We start from the raw sequence: 14,020 nt of genomic DNA on the forward strand, positions 1-14,020 counted from the left end.
GGGGAAGAAAAAAATCCTATTAGAAAACGATCTTAGTGCACGCTGTTCAACTGCAGCAGCTTGAGTCTGGTGTGGCTGTGTAGTCTACAGTCCCAGCACTCGGGATTTAGAGCCCAGGTCATCTCCACTATATCTCTGAGACAGACACCGACAACATGAAATCCAGACTTCAAAATCAAAACCAAAACACTTGTGGTAGTCTGTGTTCAAGTAGCCATTTCTTTTCCATGCATGATATCTTGTGCCAGCTTGAATGAAGAGACTTAATACCCAAACTGAATCGTCATCCCTGGCCCAGGTGCCTCAGCAGATAGAGACCACCACCACCACCACCACCACCACCACCACCACCACCACCACCACCCTTTTTTCTTTTCTTCTTTTGGTTTTTCAATACAGGGTTACTCTGTGTAGCCCAGGCTGTCCTGGAACTTGCTCTGTAGAGCAGGTTAGCCAGGAAATCAGAGATCCACCTGCTTTTGACTCCTGAGTGCTGGGATTAAAGGTATATGCTACCATCTCCTTGGCAAAACCCTTTCTCACAACCTTTGTCAACCTGAGTGTGTATATGTGTATGCATGTATGAGTGAGAGTGTGTGTGTGTGGTGGGGGGGTTGTGTGGGGTGTGTGTGTGGCACGTGTGTGTATGTATGTACATGTATATATGGGTGTATACATGTATGTGTGTGGTATGAGTGTGTATGTTTGTGTGTGTACATGTATATGTATGCGTGAATGTATGTATGTGTGTGTGAGAGAGAGAGAAAGAGAGAGATTAAATATGTCAGAGTATGCACGTGACAGTCAGAGCAGAGTATAACTTATAGGAGTCAAATTTTCTCTTTTCATCTTATGGAATCTAGATATGGGTTCAGGTCATGCCATGGGCTTGGCACAAGTGCTTTCACTCACTGGGCCATCTCACTAGTCTTGGTATTAATTCTGATTAGTGAAGTGTCCCTAATGTTGATCAGCACAGACTGATACTTACAAGTAATTGCCGGTCTTCCAGTTTTTAAATGTATTCAGGCAATTCAACCCAGGACCTGACCAGTCATTTTCATCTCAGATGTAAACAAATGACAAAAACAGAAATTACAGGCTTGGCGCAATCATTCGCTGAGACTCATTCAGGGTTTCCGAGATGGAGCTGTATACTGTCTCCAGGTGGTCCGCATTCCATCTGAGGTGCTAGAGTAGCTTAAACAGGAAGTCCAGTATTCCTCTGGTCAAGACACCTATTAGGAACCAAGATGGCTCAGAGGGTAAAGCACTTGCTGTGCAAACCCAACAACCTGGTCTATCAGCAGACCCAAGTAAAGATGGAAGGAGAGGTCCAACTCTACAAAGTTCTCTGACCTCCGCACAGACGCCTTCCCTACATATACCACATGCACAATAATAATAAATGCAATTGAGCTCTTAACAAGAATGGCGTTATTGAGAAGTGAGCATGTAGCTAATGGGCGGAGCGTGTGGTGTGTACAAAGCCTTGGGTTCAATCTCTAACACTTCCTCCAACACAATTTTTTTAAAGATTTTTTTTATAATGTATGTGGGGAGGTATGTGTGAGGGAAATTGTGTTTATGTGTATGTATGAACATATATGTGTGTATGTATATATATATGCATGTATGCTCACAAGCATGTGGGTGCTTTAAGATCCAGTGGAAGGTTTTGAATCCCCAAAAGGTAAAGCTATAGGCAATTGTGAGCTTCCCAATATAGTGCTGGGAACTAAACACTCTGCAAAAGCAGAAATTGCCCTTAACTCCTGAGACATCGCTCCAGACACTCCCGCCTGCAACGGCCACTAGTTTCTTAAAACACACATTGCTTCTAACTGAGCATCTTCATTTAAAGTTAAAATTTAATTGAATTTTTATGGTTTTAGAAAGAAATGATAGATGGTCTTTGTTCTGAGTAATGGTAAAAAACTCTAGGTTTTCCAGAAAGTATTCTGAACACCGGAAGCTGGAACTAATGGGCTGCATTGGCACTCTGAAATTCTGTGTGGTACAGAACGAGGCCAGTTGAAATGTTGATGCTGTTTGGTTTGACAGCAAAGGACAAAGATAAAGGAAGGCCATCTTCAACACATGTTTGGATGACATTATACCTCGAAGGGTAAGCAGTCAGCCTGCTAGAGCGTCAGGCACAGCAACCACACAGCGTGGCTTCTGTGGTCAGTAACTGACGCTTTGCTTCTGTGACTCATCTGGGTCAAGCAGAGGGCAGGGTGTGGGGAGATAGTGCTGAAGGAAATGGCATGTAGCTATTAAAGCCCTTTTCTTATAGTGCTTTCATGCACTTAAAATGCATAGTTTAATCTTTAAATTTTTCAATAATCAGAGCTGAAGAGGCGCCTGGTAATTAAGACCACTGGCCGCTCTTCCGGAGGACCTAGTTCAGCTCCCAGCACCCACAGGGCAGCTCGCAACTGTCTGTAAACCCAGAACCAGAGGCTCTGATGCACTCTGGTTCTGGCCTCTTCAGACATAAGACATGCATTTGGTAGGCATACAGACATGCAAGAAAATATACCTACTTATAAAATAAGTAAATAAATCTTTAAATAAAAAAGAAGGAATTTTCAAATAATCTTGCAATCGGACATACTGTTTTTCCATTGATTAAACAGATGAGCTGGTTAAAATGAACCTCACTTTACAGCTAAAATGAACCTCACTTTACAGCTCAATTAGAATTTTATGAAAGATTCATAATACCTACAATCATTTACATCTGTAAATCTCAAGCCAAGGAATGGCTTATGCCCATCATACTAACACTAGGGAGACTGAGGCAAGAGGATTGCAACGAGTGAAGGCTAGCCTGAACTACAGTAAGGTACTATCTCAAAAACAAAAAAGACCCTACAACCTCAATAATAAGTCAGTGAGAGAGCATGTAGATAGAACGCTCATTCAACAGTCTTTCCGTTCAACCAATGAGTTTCAATTTTTACTCTGACAAAGTAGTTACGTCTAAGCTAAGGATGCAACCCAGTGACAGAGTGCTTGTCCCAAATACGAAAGAGCTGGGATCAGTCCCCAACATTGCTCTTTCTCATACACACACACACACACACACACACACACACACACACACACACACACGCACGCACACGCATGCACACATGCACACATGGGCACACACACATACGCACACATGCACATGCACACTCACACTCACACATACATGCACCATGTGCACATGTGCAGAGAATTGCTGCCTTTCATCAAAGCACTCACTCTTTAACAGCCAGAGGCAATGTTTCAATGACCCTTGTCCACAGAAGACAAATTCTGTCAGTTCTCAAACTATAGCTACTTCACTGGTACAGTCACTTTAACTGTCCCAATAGGTAGTCTTCAAGGAGGCAGGCAAGACGGCTCAGCAAGTAAAGTCACTTGCCACAAAGCTTGACAGTCCAAGTTAGGTCTCCAGGACCCAAATGGTGGAAGACAAGAATAAACAAACCCTTCAAGTTGTTTCCTGACCTTACATAGGCACCATGGTTCATGTACATGTGCACATATGGGTACACACACACATACACATATACACACAGATAGATAGATAGATAGATAGATAGATAGATAGATAGATAGATAGATAGATAGGATAAGTAGGTAGGTAGGTGGATAGATAGATAGATAGATAGATAGATAGATAGATAGATAGATAGATAGATAGATAGATAGATAGATAGATAGATAGGATAAGTAGGTAGGTAGATAGATAGATAGATAGATAGATAGATAGATAGATAGATAGATAGATAGACAGACAGACAGAGTGTATAGATAGATGTAGTGTGTAGTTTCTACGACCCTGCTTTAAGCTGTGGGTGGACTGACTACATTAGCTTATTTTTAATATGCTTTTAGCTCAATAGCTGGGCTCTTCTGAGCCTTCCTCAGCTAACATGCCCTTCTTTTCACTCCCAGCTCAACACCTCTAACTCTTCCCTCAACTTTAGTTGCCTGGTTACCTTCTCCTGCTCAGCACCCTAAATCAGCCCTCAACTTAGTTACATTTCTAATCTCCCGCCTGCTACCCCAAGACCAGTTGGGGAAGCAGCCAATGGCTGCTTCACCCAAGATTTCACATGGCTGGTGGCTCTCTCTCCCTCCAAAACATGTCAAAAATCTCTTCTCCCCCTGCATCTGCTAGCCCTTGTTGCAGAAACCTGGAAGCTCTGCCTCTTCCACCCAGTCATTAGGCACTAGCATCTTTATTGATGGATCAAGAACCAACTGGGGAACAGGACTTTCAGAGTCCACACACAGATTACTGATCAGAGCTCCAGAACCACCCCCTACAGATAGATAGATAGATAGATAGATAGATAGATAGATAGATAGATAGTAGACAGATGATAGATAAACTAATTTTTTAAAAAAGTTTTTGAGTAATGGCTTCTTATATTTTCCTTAATTAAAACTCCTTAGTAATTTCAGTATATCGCTATGTCATTTGGACATTTAGTATTTATTAGAAAATGCATAGTGGAAAAAGTTGTTATCAAACTATTAATTGAACATTAATTCATAAATTATTAATTAACAATGTAGTATTTTTAAAATAATAGTTACATATGAGGCATGACTAATCTGCTTATACACGAACTATGTTATCTAATGTTCTTTTGGTTTTAATAACAGAAATAGAATCTGTTCAGAGTAGATTACAAGTAGTCAAGCATAGTGGTTCTTTTCTGAGGCTGAGGCCTCAGAATAGTATGTTTGAGGCCACCCTGGGCTACAGAGTAAGTTTCTGATCAACCTGGGCCATGAGACAAGCCCCTGACTCTTAGGGTATAGCTTGGTTGGTGTTAGAGCATGTATAACATAGTATACATAAGACTCTGGGGTTCAAATGCCCCCTACAAAGTTAAAAATTATTCAGGTAGGAGCTGAACACTAAATCACGAGAATGGAAGGTCAAGGGTGTGTTGAAGGTGATGAGTATCGTCATAATTGCCTGGACATACATTCAACAGTCCAGATCGCCTTAGACGGAGGAACAGGTTGACTCGGCTTGAGTAAGTTATTTATCTGAGAACATCCAAGGCCAGAGAGGAATCACAGAGTGTTCTGATGTAAGTGCTAGAGGTCACCTCTAGGGATCCCCTTTGGATTCGGTGTCTACATTTCATATATTTATTTATGTATTACCTTCCTGAATAAGTTCCTCTGAGTAGGGACTCAACACTGTCCTTTTGCTGTAGGGCTGGCTCAAGTTTGGCATTCTCAAAACTTGATATTCCCTGTCTCCTCATTGTTCATTCTTCAGATGTGGTCAAAATTGAGGGGAGAATCTGATTTTTCATTACGTGGTAGAAAACATTTTATGGTGGAGAAACTCCCTTCTGAGAGATAAAAATGACAGGGCAATTAATCTGGTGTTTAAAAAAAATGGAGATGGTGGTACAGCCCTTTAATACCAGTGCTTGGAAGGCAGAAGCAGGTGGATCTGTGTGAGTTCTGGGACAGCCTGGTCTATAGAGCAAGTTCTAGGGTAGCCAGGGCTACAGAGTGAAACCCTGTCTCAAAAAAAAAAAAAGATAAATAGATAGATAAAGTAGAGGAATAATTGAGGGCTAAGACCCAAAGGGAGTGTACCTGGCCCATAAGCTGGTAGCTGGATGGGATGAAGGGGTTAAAGAACAAAGCCTGGGGCTCAGGCATTCTCTGCCTCTGCTTCTTGGCTGCCCCATGTCCAGCCATAATAGCCTGAAACCATGAGCAAAATCAATCTGTCTTCCTTAAGTTGTTGTGTCAAATGTTCTGTTACAGTGATGGAAAGTCCACCTAAAACAGAAGGCAGCATGCTATTCCTCTTGGCATTTTTATGGCAAGGCCAAATCACCAATCTCCCAATACTAGATGTGCAGTGAATACTGTAGACGCCATCCTGCCATCTGTTCAGAGTGTTGGCTCCTAATAGCTCAGACCCCCTCTATGGAAACTTGTTACAGGATCTTAAGATTGTGTTATTTCCTGAAAATCCTGTTTCTAGTTGTGGTGTGGCTCAGACCTTATTCCCTCTGGCTGGAAAACAGATACTTAGTATACACTTTTAATCCCAAACAATAAAGATAAAGTTAGTTTGTAGAAGGAAGCACCCATGTTTGAAAGTAATGTCTAATTCAGTGGCAGATATAGTGAGGAATCAGAGAAAGATTTTACAGAATAGGGTATGCCCAACTCTCACGAAAAGAGAGAGGAAAGGCAAGTTTCTTAAGACAGCAGTCCTGGCAGACAATAAGTAAGTAAGTAAGTAAGGAAAGAAAGAGAGAGAGAGAGAGAGAGAGAGAGAGAGAGAGAGAGAGAGAGAGAGGGAGGGAGGGAGGAAGGAAGGAAGGAAGGAAGGAAGGAAGGAAGGAAGGAAGGAAGAAAGAAAGAGGGCTGGAGAGATGGCTCAGTGGTTAAGAGCACCCGACTGCTCTTCCAGAGGTCCTGAGTTCAATTCCCAGCAACCACATGGTGGCTCACAACCATCTGTAAAGAGATCCGATGCCCTCTTCTGGTGTATCTGAAGACAGCTACAGTGTACTTATATATAATAAATGAATAAATCTTTAAAAAAAAGAAAGAAAGAAAGAGAGAAAGAAAGAAAGAGAGAAAGAAAGAAAGAAAGTTTTACTGAGATTTTACTGGGACCAGGCAGTTTTACTGGGACTGTTTCCAGAGACAGGTTGAAGAAAGAACAAGTTAGACAGAGGTAAAGACAGATGAGGCAGAGAATGAGAAGGAGCAGAAGATCAGGACAGATTGCCAGAGTTAGTTGAGGCCAAGCAGAGAAATTCAGTCAGAGGCCGAGAGAGAAGGTAGATTGAATCAGTTAGCATGGAGAGGAGTTTGAGCCAGAACAGCTGAGTGGAACCAGCCAGCCAGAGACCAGAAAGAACTAGAAAAGTTGAGTTTGTTCAGCAGCAAGTCTCAGAGGTTAGGAGCTTCAAGGACTAGGTCCAGGTTAGCAGACTGAGGCAGCAAGCCTCGGAGACAATAATTAATACAGGAGAATAAAAAATGCATTTACATAAACTACCTTCAATCAAATGACGGTCAACTCACTCAGAAGGTTACATCTTCCAACCAAGAGAAGATCTTCAGCTCAGAACATCAAAACTTGTATCTATACACAGTACACTCATCTCTATATAGAGCCAACATAGAAATGGTATGATTTATAATTAACACATTGAATAACAGCATCATAGAATTATTTGATATTATTTTGAAAAGGAAAAAAATGGAAAATTTCAGATTGTAAAACATTCTCCCCAGGACAAATTATTTTTTCAAATCACCTTTTGTAACTGAGTCAATGTGACGAGCATGTTCAGTGACAAGCAATATGTAATGGCTGTTACACTGATAACAGATGGAATTGGAAAGAAACCCCAGTTTTTGAAATCACTATCTCAAAGCAATAACACATGTTGGACCTTTTAGGGCTGTAAAGTGGGTGGATCTGGAAGTTAAACAATTAAGCAAAGTGACCCAAACTCAAAAAGAAAAAAAGAAAAAACCCATGTTCTCCTACCTAGCCTGAAATTTATATGTGTATGTATGTAGACAAGTGTGATAAGCACACACAGGTAAAGTCTAGAATTTAGAAAGGAGACTTGACTAGGTGGTGGTGGTGCATGCCTTTGGTCCCAGGATTTAAGAGGCAGAGGTAGACAGATTTCTGAGTTCAAGGCCAGCCTGGTCTATAGATTGAGTTCCAGGATAGCCAGTGCTATACAGAGAAACAATGTCTTGGGAGTTGGGGTGGGAAGACCTTAAGAAGAAGACAAAGGAAGGACCAACCAAGTGTAGGCAATAACTACATGAATCATGAAGGATAGACACCTATGTTTTTCCTCGTTTCAGCTCCCTCAGTAGGTTTGGTTTTGTTTTTCACAGTGGATAAGTGAATCCAACTTTCCGTGCATTAAAGAAAGAGTCAAGAGCCATTTTTGCATCCCACAAGAATCCAACATGTGCTACTCCTTTGAGGCAGTGATTGTGACCACTGGTCCAGGCTGTCCTCAAATTCTCTATGTAGCTGATGATGCCTTTGAACTCCAGACCCTCCTATCCATCTCCAGAGAACCAAGGTTACAAGCATGCATCACCACGCTTTTTTTTTCTTGCCAAAACTGAACAGAGCTATTCAGTTACATGAAATCACTCTCATAGCATTATATTATCACACAAATCATAAAGGAGAAATCAGATAGCATAAAGTACTTTACCAGGAATGACCAAATGATAAATATTCATCTGGAGAAGACACCTCTGTGGCTAGTTCATGTCCTGGAAGCCCCTGGGGCTTTTCCCAGCAAAAGTATAGGCTGCGTCTTAGCAGGAGCTCCAAGTGCTGCTGGGCTGTCTGGAGCAGGCAGCAGGCTGTCACTCATCAGCTCCAGCATTTGCTGGTTGCCTTTGTGCACCGTTGGCTGGAAACATGCACACAGTTGCCTCTGGCATCCGTACGAGAAGAACTTTGCTAAACCTGTTGCGATCGTTGTCAGAATTAAAGTGCCAGAAGTCCTTGTGCAAAACCAGCAAGTTTTCACCTTTGCCCTGTCCCATGCCTTCAAATAGGGTTAACATCCAGGGGGAAACATTTTTTTAATATTTTGATCAGACAGCCACATATTGATGTTAACTCACATATTGTCGTTAAGAACATAAATTGTGGGGCTGGGGATTATAGCTCAGTGGTAGAGCGCTTACCTAGGAAGCACAAGGCCCTGGGTTCGGTCCCCAGCTCCAAAAAAAAGAACCAAAAAAAAAAAAAAACATAAATTGTCTCAGTGGTAGAGCACTGGCCTAGCAAAAGCAAGGCCCTGAGTTTGGTCCCCAGCTCCGAAAAAAAAGAATAAGAAGAAAAAAAGAACATAAATTGTCACGATATCAAGGAAGGAAATCTATATACAACCACAACTTTCTTTTTCTTTTTTCTTCCTTTTGTTTTCTCTGTCCTTGTATTGCCATCTCCCCCTCCCTGCTCTCTTCCTCCTCTCTTTCTCTCTGGAGATACATAGTATATGAAACCAAGTATGGTAGAACATGTCTGTAATCTCAACCTTCATGAGATAGACCCAGGAGGATCAGCAGTTCAAATCCAGCCTTGCCTGCATAGCAAGTCTGAGTCTACCTTAGGATCCTACCTAAAAACAATACCAACAGAAACAAACAACAACAAAAGCCTGAGAGAAAGGATAAAGAGACGAGAAGAGATACTGTAATGACTCATTCTGACACCACTCAGCAGTTCCAAAGAAAATGATAGTGAAGAAGGCTAGATGGAGCTCATGGTAGGGTACTTGCCCACCATGTGCCAGGCCCTGGGTTTAATCCTTGGCACCACAGAAAGTATGATGGAACAGTGTCCTCACTTAGCTAACACAGCCAGTTCTAGTCTCCACCAATCCCCACAGTAAACCCTTTAACATATTTAATTTAATCCACACGCTTACCCAACAGGTAGGTGCTCAAAAGATGAGAAAACCGAGGCATAGAGAGGTTAAGCAATCTGTCCAAAGTCACAGAGGTAGATGATGTCTGAGATAGGACTCGAACCCTACAGAGTGACTCCAGAGTTTAAAGTCCTTACAGGCAAAAGGCTGCCCTCCATGGATGGAAAAACCACAGGCTGGGGATGCATCTCAGTTGATAACATGCTTGCACAGCAGGCACAATGCTGGGTCCCAGGACCAGCATTGTGTAAAATAAATATGGCATTGCTTGGATGTGACCTGAGCACTTGGGAGGTGGACGGGAGAGTCAAAGGCATCCTCAGCTACATAGTGAATTTGAGGTCAGCCTGGGCTACATGGGTCCCTGTGCCCAGAATGAGTCAAACAACAGCAAAGAGCTGTACATATAAAAAAAGATGGCCATAACTGATTAGAGGGTAGTAATGGCAGAGCAGGGGCTCAACACCTTGGGTTCTAGCTCCCCAAACACAAATTAATAATAATTGCCATAGATAACTATAAGTCTGGGCGTATGTGTGTGTGTGTTTACATACATGCATACACACACACACACACACACACACACACACACACACATTAGTTTGTTGTTGCTTTCAGGAAGGGTCTTATGTAGCCCAGGATGGATCTCAACCTCACCATACAGTTGAGAAAGACCCTGACTTCCTGGTTGTCCTTCCTTCACTGCTCAAGTACTCTGCTTTTCATTGTTGTTCTTAATTTCTCTCTCTCTCTCTCTCTCTCTCTCTCTCTCTCTCTCTCTCTCTCTCTCTCTGTGTGTGTGTGTGTGTGTGTGTGTGTGTGTGTGTGTGTGTGTGTAGATGTGCATTATGCATGTGTGTGGATGGCAGAAGCAATGTCCTATTTCTCTCTGTCTTGTTTTTAGAGACAGGATCTCTCTCATACTTTGGCCAGATTGGTTGGACAGCAAGCCTCCAGGATCCAACTGTCTTGGTTCCACCAGCACTGGGGCGTGTACTGCCATGCCCCACTTCTTTTTCCTTAACATAAGTATGGTTCGTCTTAACTCAGGCCCTTGTGTTTGCACAGTAGGCACTTTACCCAGTGAGCCATCTCTCCAGCACCGCATGATGGAGCCCAGCTTGACCTCCTTGGTCTCCTGCCTTGTCTTCTGAACTCAGGTTTTAACAGTGAGCAGAATTCAGAAACATTTGAAGGATAAAGACTGGATGTGGGCGTCCTTTGAGAACAGAGAAAGGCCCTTGACTGACAGCCAGCAAGGAGACAGGAACTTGGTCCTACCCTATAATGAAAGACAGTTCTCCTAATGACAAGGACACACGGAGAAGAACTCTAGGTGACAGCTCTAGGTATAAACCAAATGAAGCCCTTGTAAGACTGAGCACTGAGCTTGGTTAAGCCCACTGAAACTTCAGTGCTCCAGGAAAGAGGAGGTATGCATCACTCCCCTCATCCCTGGACGTGCTAAATTGTTACACAGCAACCAAACCCCGCTGCAGCATTAATGCTCTGTGGAGGAAGACGCTGCGGCTCAAAGAGCTTCACTGACTAGGACCATCCCACTAGGGAGGTGGGATTTGACGTAGGTAGTCACGCCTGCCCACATCACTAGCATGAAAGAGAAATAAAGCACTCTCTGACAGAGGAAGGGGGTGACTCAGATTCCTATGTATTTTTAGACACAAACATGAAACTATCCCGCACAATGGCTTGGTTTTCTGTAAGGATGAGGGCCTGTGGGAGGGACCGCTTTAAGGTATGTGAGTTGTCCCCTTTTTAAACTAAAGCATGAGGTGACTGGTTTTCTACACATGCAAAGCTGGGTGGATTTAGATAGATTAGCAGCAAGAAGCAGTTAGGGAGACCAACGCGGAGGCCTTATTCACACACATAAACACACCCAATGAAAAGCTCTCTCATGGAGGCCTAGCTGTGTCAGTCTCGGGTTTCATAGTGAAGTCAGTTTAAAAGGGAGTTGCTGGTATGGGAGGGAGTTTTGTCATTCTGATCTGCTTCACCCACGCACTCCTGTGACCTTTCCTCCTTCCGGCTTACTGCCCTCGGCTCAGATCACGTGGGCTCCTTACTCCTTAAGAGCCTTACTAACACGGGCACAGAAGGAATACTCTTCCTCTAGTTTCTGCCCTGCTTTCAAGTCTCTACTCAAAAGGTTTTAAAATAATGATAATAAAAGACATAGTGTGTAGCCTATGGGTAGTGCCTCCCTGCCTGTCTTTATTACTTCACTCTTTTTTTATATGTGTGGGGGTTGGGAAGGTGTGGTATAAGTGTGTACATAGCCATGAGTGCCTGTATGTGCAGGACAGAAAGATACTGGTACCTTGCACTATTGTCCGCCATACCTTTTGAGGCAACACCTCTCACTGAACCCAGAGCTCACCCTTTTCTAGACTGGCAGGCCAGTGAACCCAGATCCTCCAGTCTCCCCACCCTAGTACTGGGATCACTGGTGCTTTTTAGATGGATGCTGGAAATCTGCACTCCAGTCCTCTCTCTACTCATCGAACAGCCCCCCAGCCCAATTTTTTTAATAGTACTGGGGGGTTGAACCCAGGAGTTGATGCTAGCTGGCAAGTGTCCTGCTGCTGAGCTGTGTCCCTAACTCCCTGTTTAAGTTTTCTTCCCTAGCACCTTGACAATCTGATTTGCTCACACACACACATGTACAGAGGCTAGGGCTATAGCTTAGAGAAGGAGCCAAGCTTTTGGGATGTGTGAAACCCCTAGGCTTCATCCCCAGCACCCAAAAATATGTGGTTGTGTTAGTAGTTACTGCATTTTCTCAAAGTGGAATGTAAGTCTCTCCCTTTCTCCCCCTTCCCCTTTCCCCTCCCTCCTCTCTCGTATGGTGTGTGTGTGTGTGTGTGTGTGTGCGTGCGTGTGCATGTGTGTGTGTGTGTGTGTGTGCGCGCGCGCGCGCGCACTTTTAATACTGGATCTTATTATGTTCCCTTCCTGGTCTCAGGCTCCTGTCGGGGGCTTCACGGGCTCAAGAGCTCCTTCTGCCTCAGCCTCCTATTAGCTGAGACTGTAGACACACGCTGCCATGCCTTTACTCTGTTTCTTTCATCATTATTGTACTCTGCCCCTCAAGATCAGAATGGTTCACAGCTTATAGTAGTGGCTCACACACAAAAAAAGCATGTGTATCTCCTCATACGATGTATCCAGTCTGAGCTATCCTTCTACCTCCCCAGCTCCCACTGTTCTGGCAGGATTTGCTAACCAGGGCAAAGCAGAAAAGCTACTTTGCTTGCATGCATTCATAAAAATCAGAAGAATAAGGTTAGAATCTGGGGCTGGAGAGATGGCTCAGTGGTTAAGAGCACTGACTGCTCTTCCAGAGGTCCTGAGTTCAATTCCCAGCAACCACATGGTGGCTCACAACCATCTGAAATGACATCTGATACCCTCTTCTGGTGTGTCTGAAGACAGCTACAGTGTACTTATATGTAATAAATAGGTATATCTTTTTTAAAAAAAGATTAAAATCTGGAGGCAGTGTGGTACTGGAATGAAGTCCCTTCTTGCTTTTAGCAGTCACGTGATGGGGAGAGGTCCAGACTGCTTATCTCCCTGGGGGAATGGTGAGGAAGAGTCTATGTAAAGAGGTTAGGCAGATAAGCATGAAGATTTCTTCCTGTAATCTGCTCCTTTGAAACTAGAACCCATTTGGTAAGAGAACCAGGAAATATTGATTCTTGCTCTATATTAAATGTGCACTGGGTGTGCATGTTTAGGGACATCCTATAGACATACCCACACCCCCTGCCTTCAGATAACCCAAATTTCTTTGATGTCCTTCAGAGGTTAGATCCCAGCTCTTTGAAGCCACTGATTAGGAGCCAGGTTGGCTAACATCCTGATATCTGTGAGCCCTGGCTTAGCCTCTGTTCTTTTAAGACCTAGATCCACCTGCCCTTCAACAGGTGTGACTTAAGGCTAAAATACTGGTTTCAAAAAATATTTTAAGATATGTTCTATGTACCATCTGCTGGGGACACACAGTGAACCATTTGGACAAGGCATTCACCCTCAGATATAAAAAAAAAAAGGTCATAATTGAGTAATAGAAGACAAATCAAGGGCTGGAGAGATGGCTCAGCAGTTAAGAGCACCAACTGCTCTTCCAGATGTCCTGAGTTCAATTCCCAGCAACCACATGGTGGCTTACAACCATCTGAAATAGGATCCGATGCCCTCTTCTCCTGTGTCTGAAGACAGTTACAATGAACTCACATAAATTAAAATAAATACATAAATCTTTTAAAAACAAAAAAAGAAAAATCAAAACCAATCATGTTGTGATATAATAAAAATATGAGTTAGGTATGATGGAACATACCCATAAACATAGCACTTAGGAAGTGAGGCAGGAGGATTGCAATGAGTTTGAAGTCAGCTTTGGCTACTTGGTGTAGTTTCAGACCATTTGAGGCAACAGGGGGAGACCTTGTCTTGAGGGAAGGAAGAGGGGAGCAAGGAAAGGAGACTTATTTCTAAATTTATTTAAT

The sequence above is a fragment of the Rattus norvegicus genome, chromosome 14, assembly GCF_021556685.1.
Source record: "Rattus norvegicus strain SHRSP/BbbUtx chromosome 14, alternate assembly SHRSP_T2T, whole genome shotgun sequence".
NCBI lineage: Eukaryota > Metazoa > Chordata > Mammalia > Rodentia > Muridae > Rattus > Rattus norvegicus.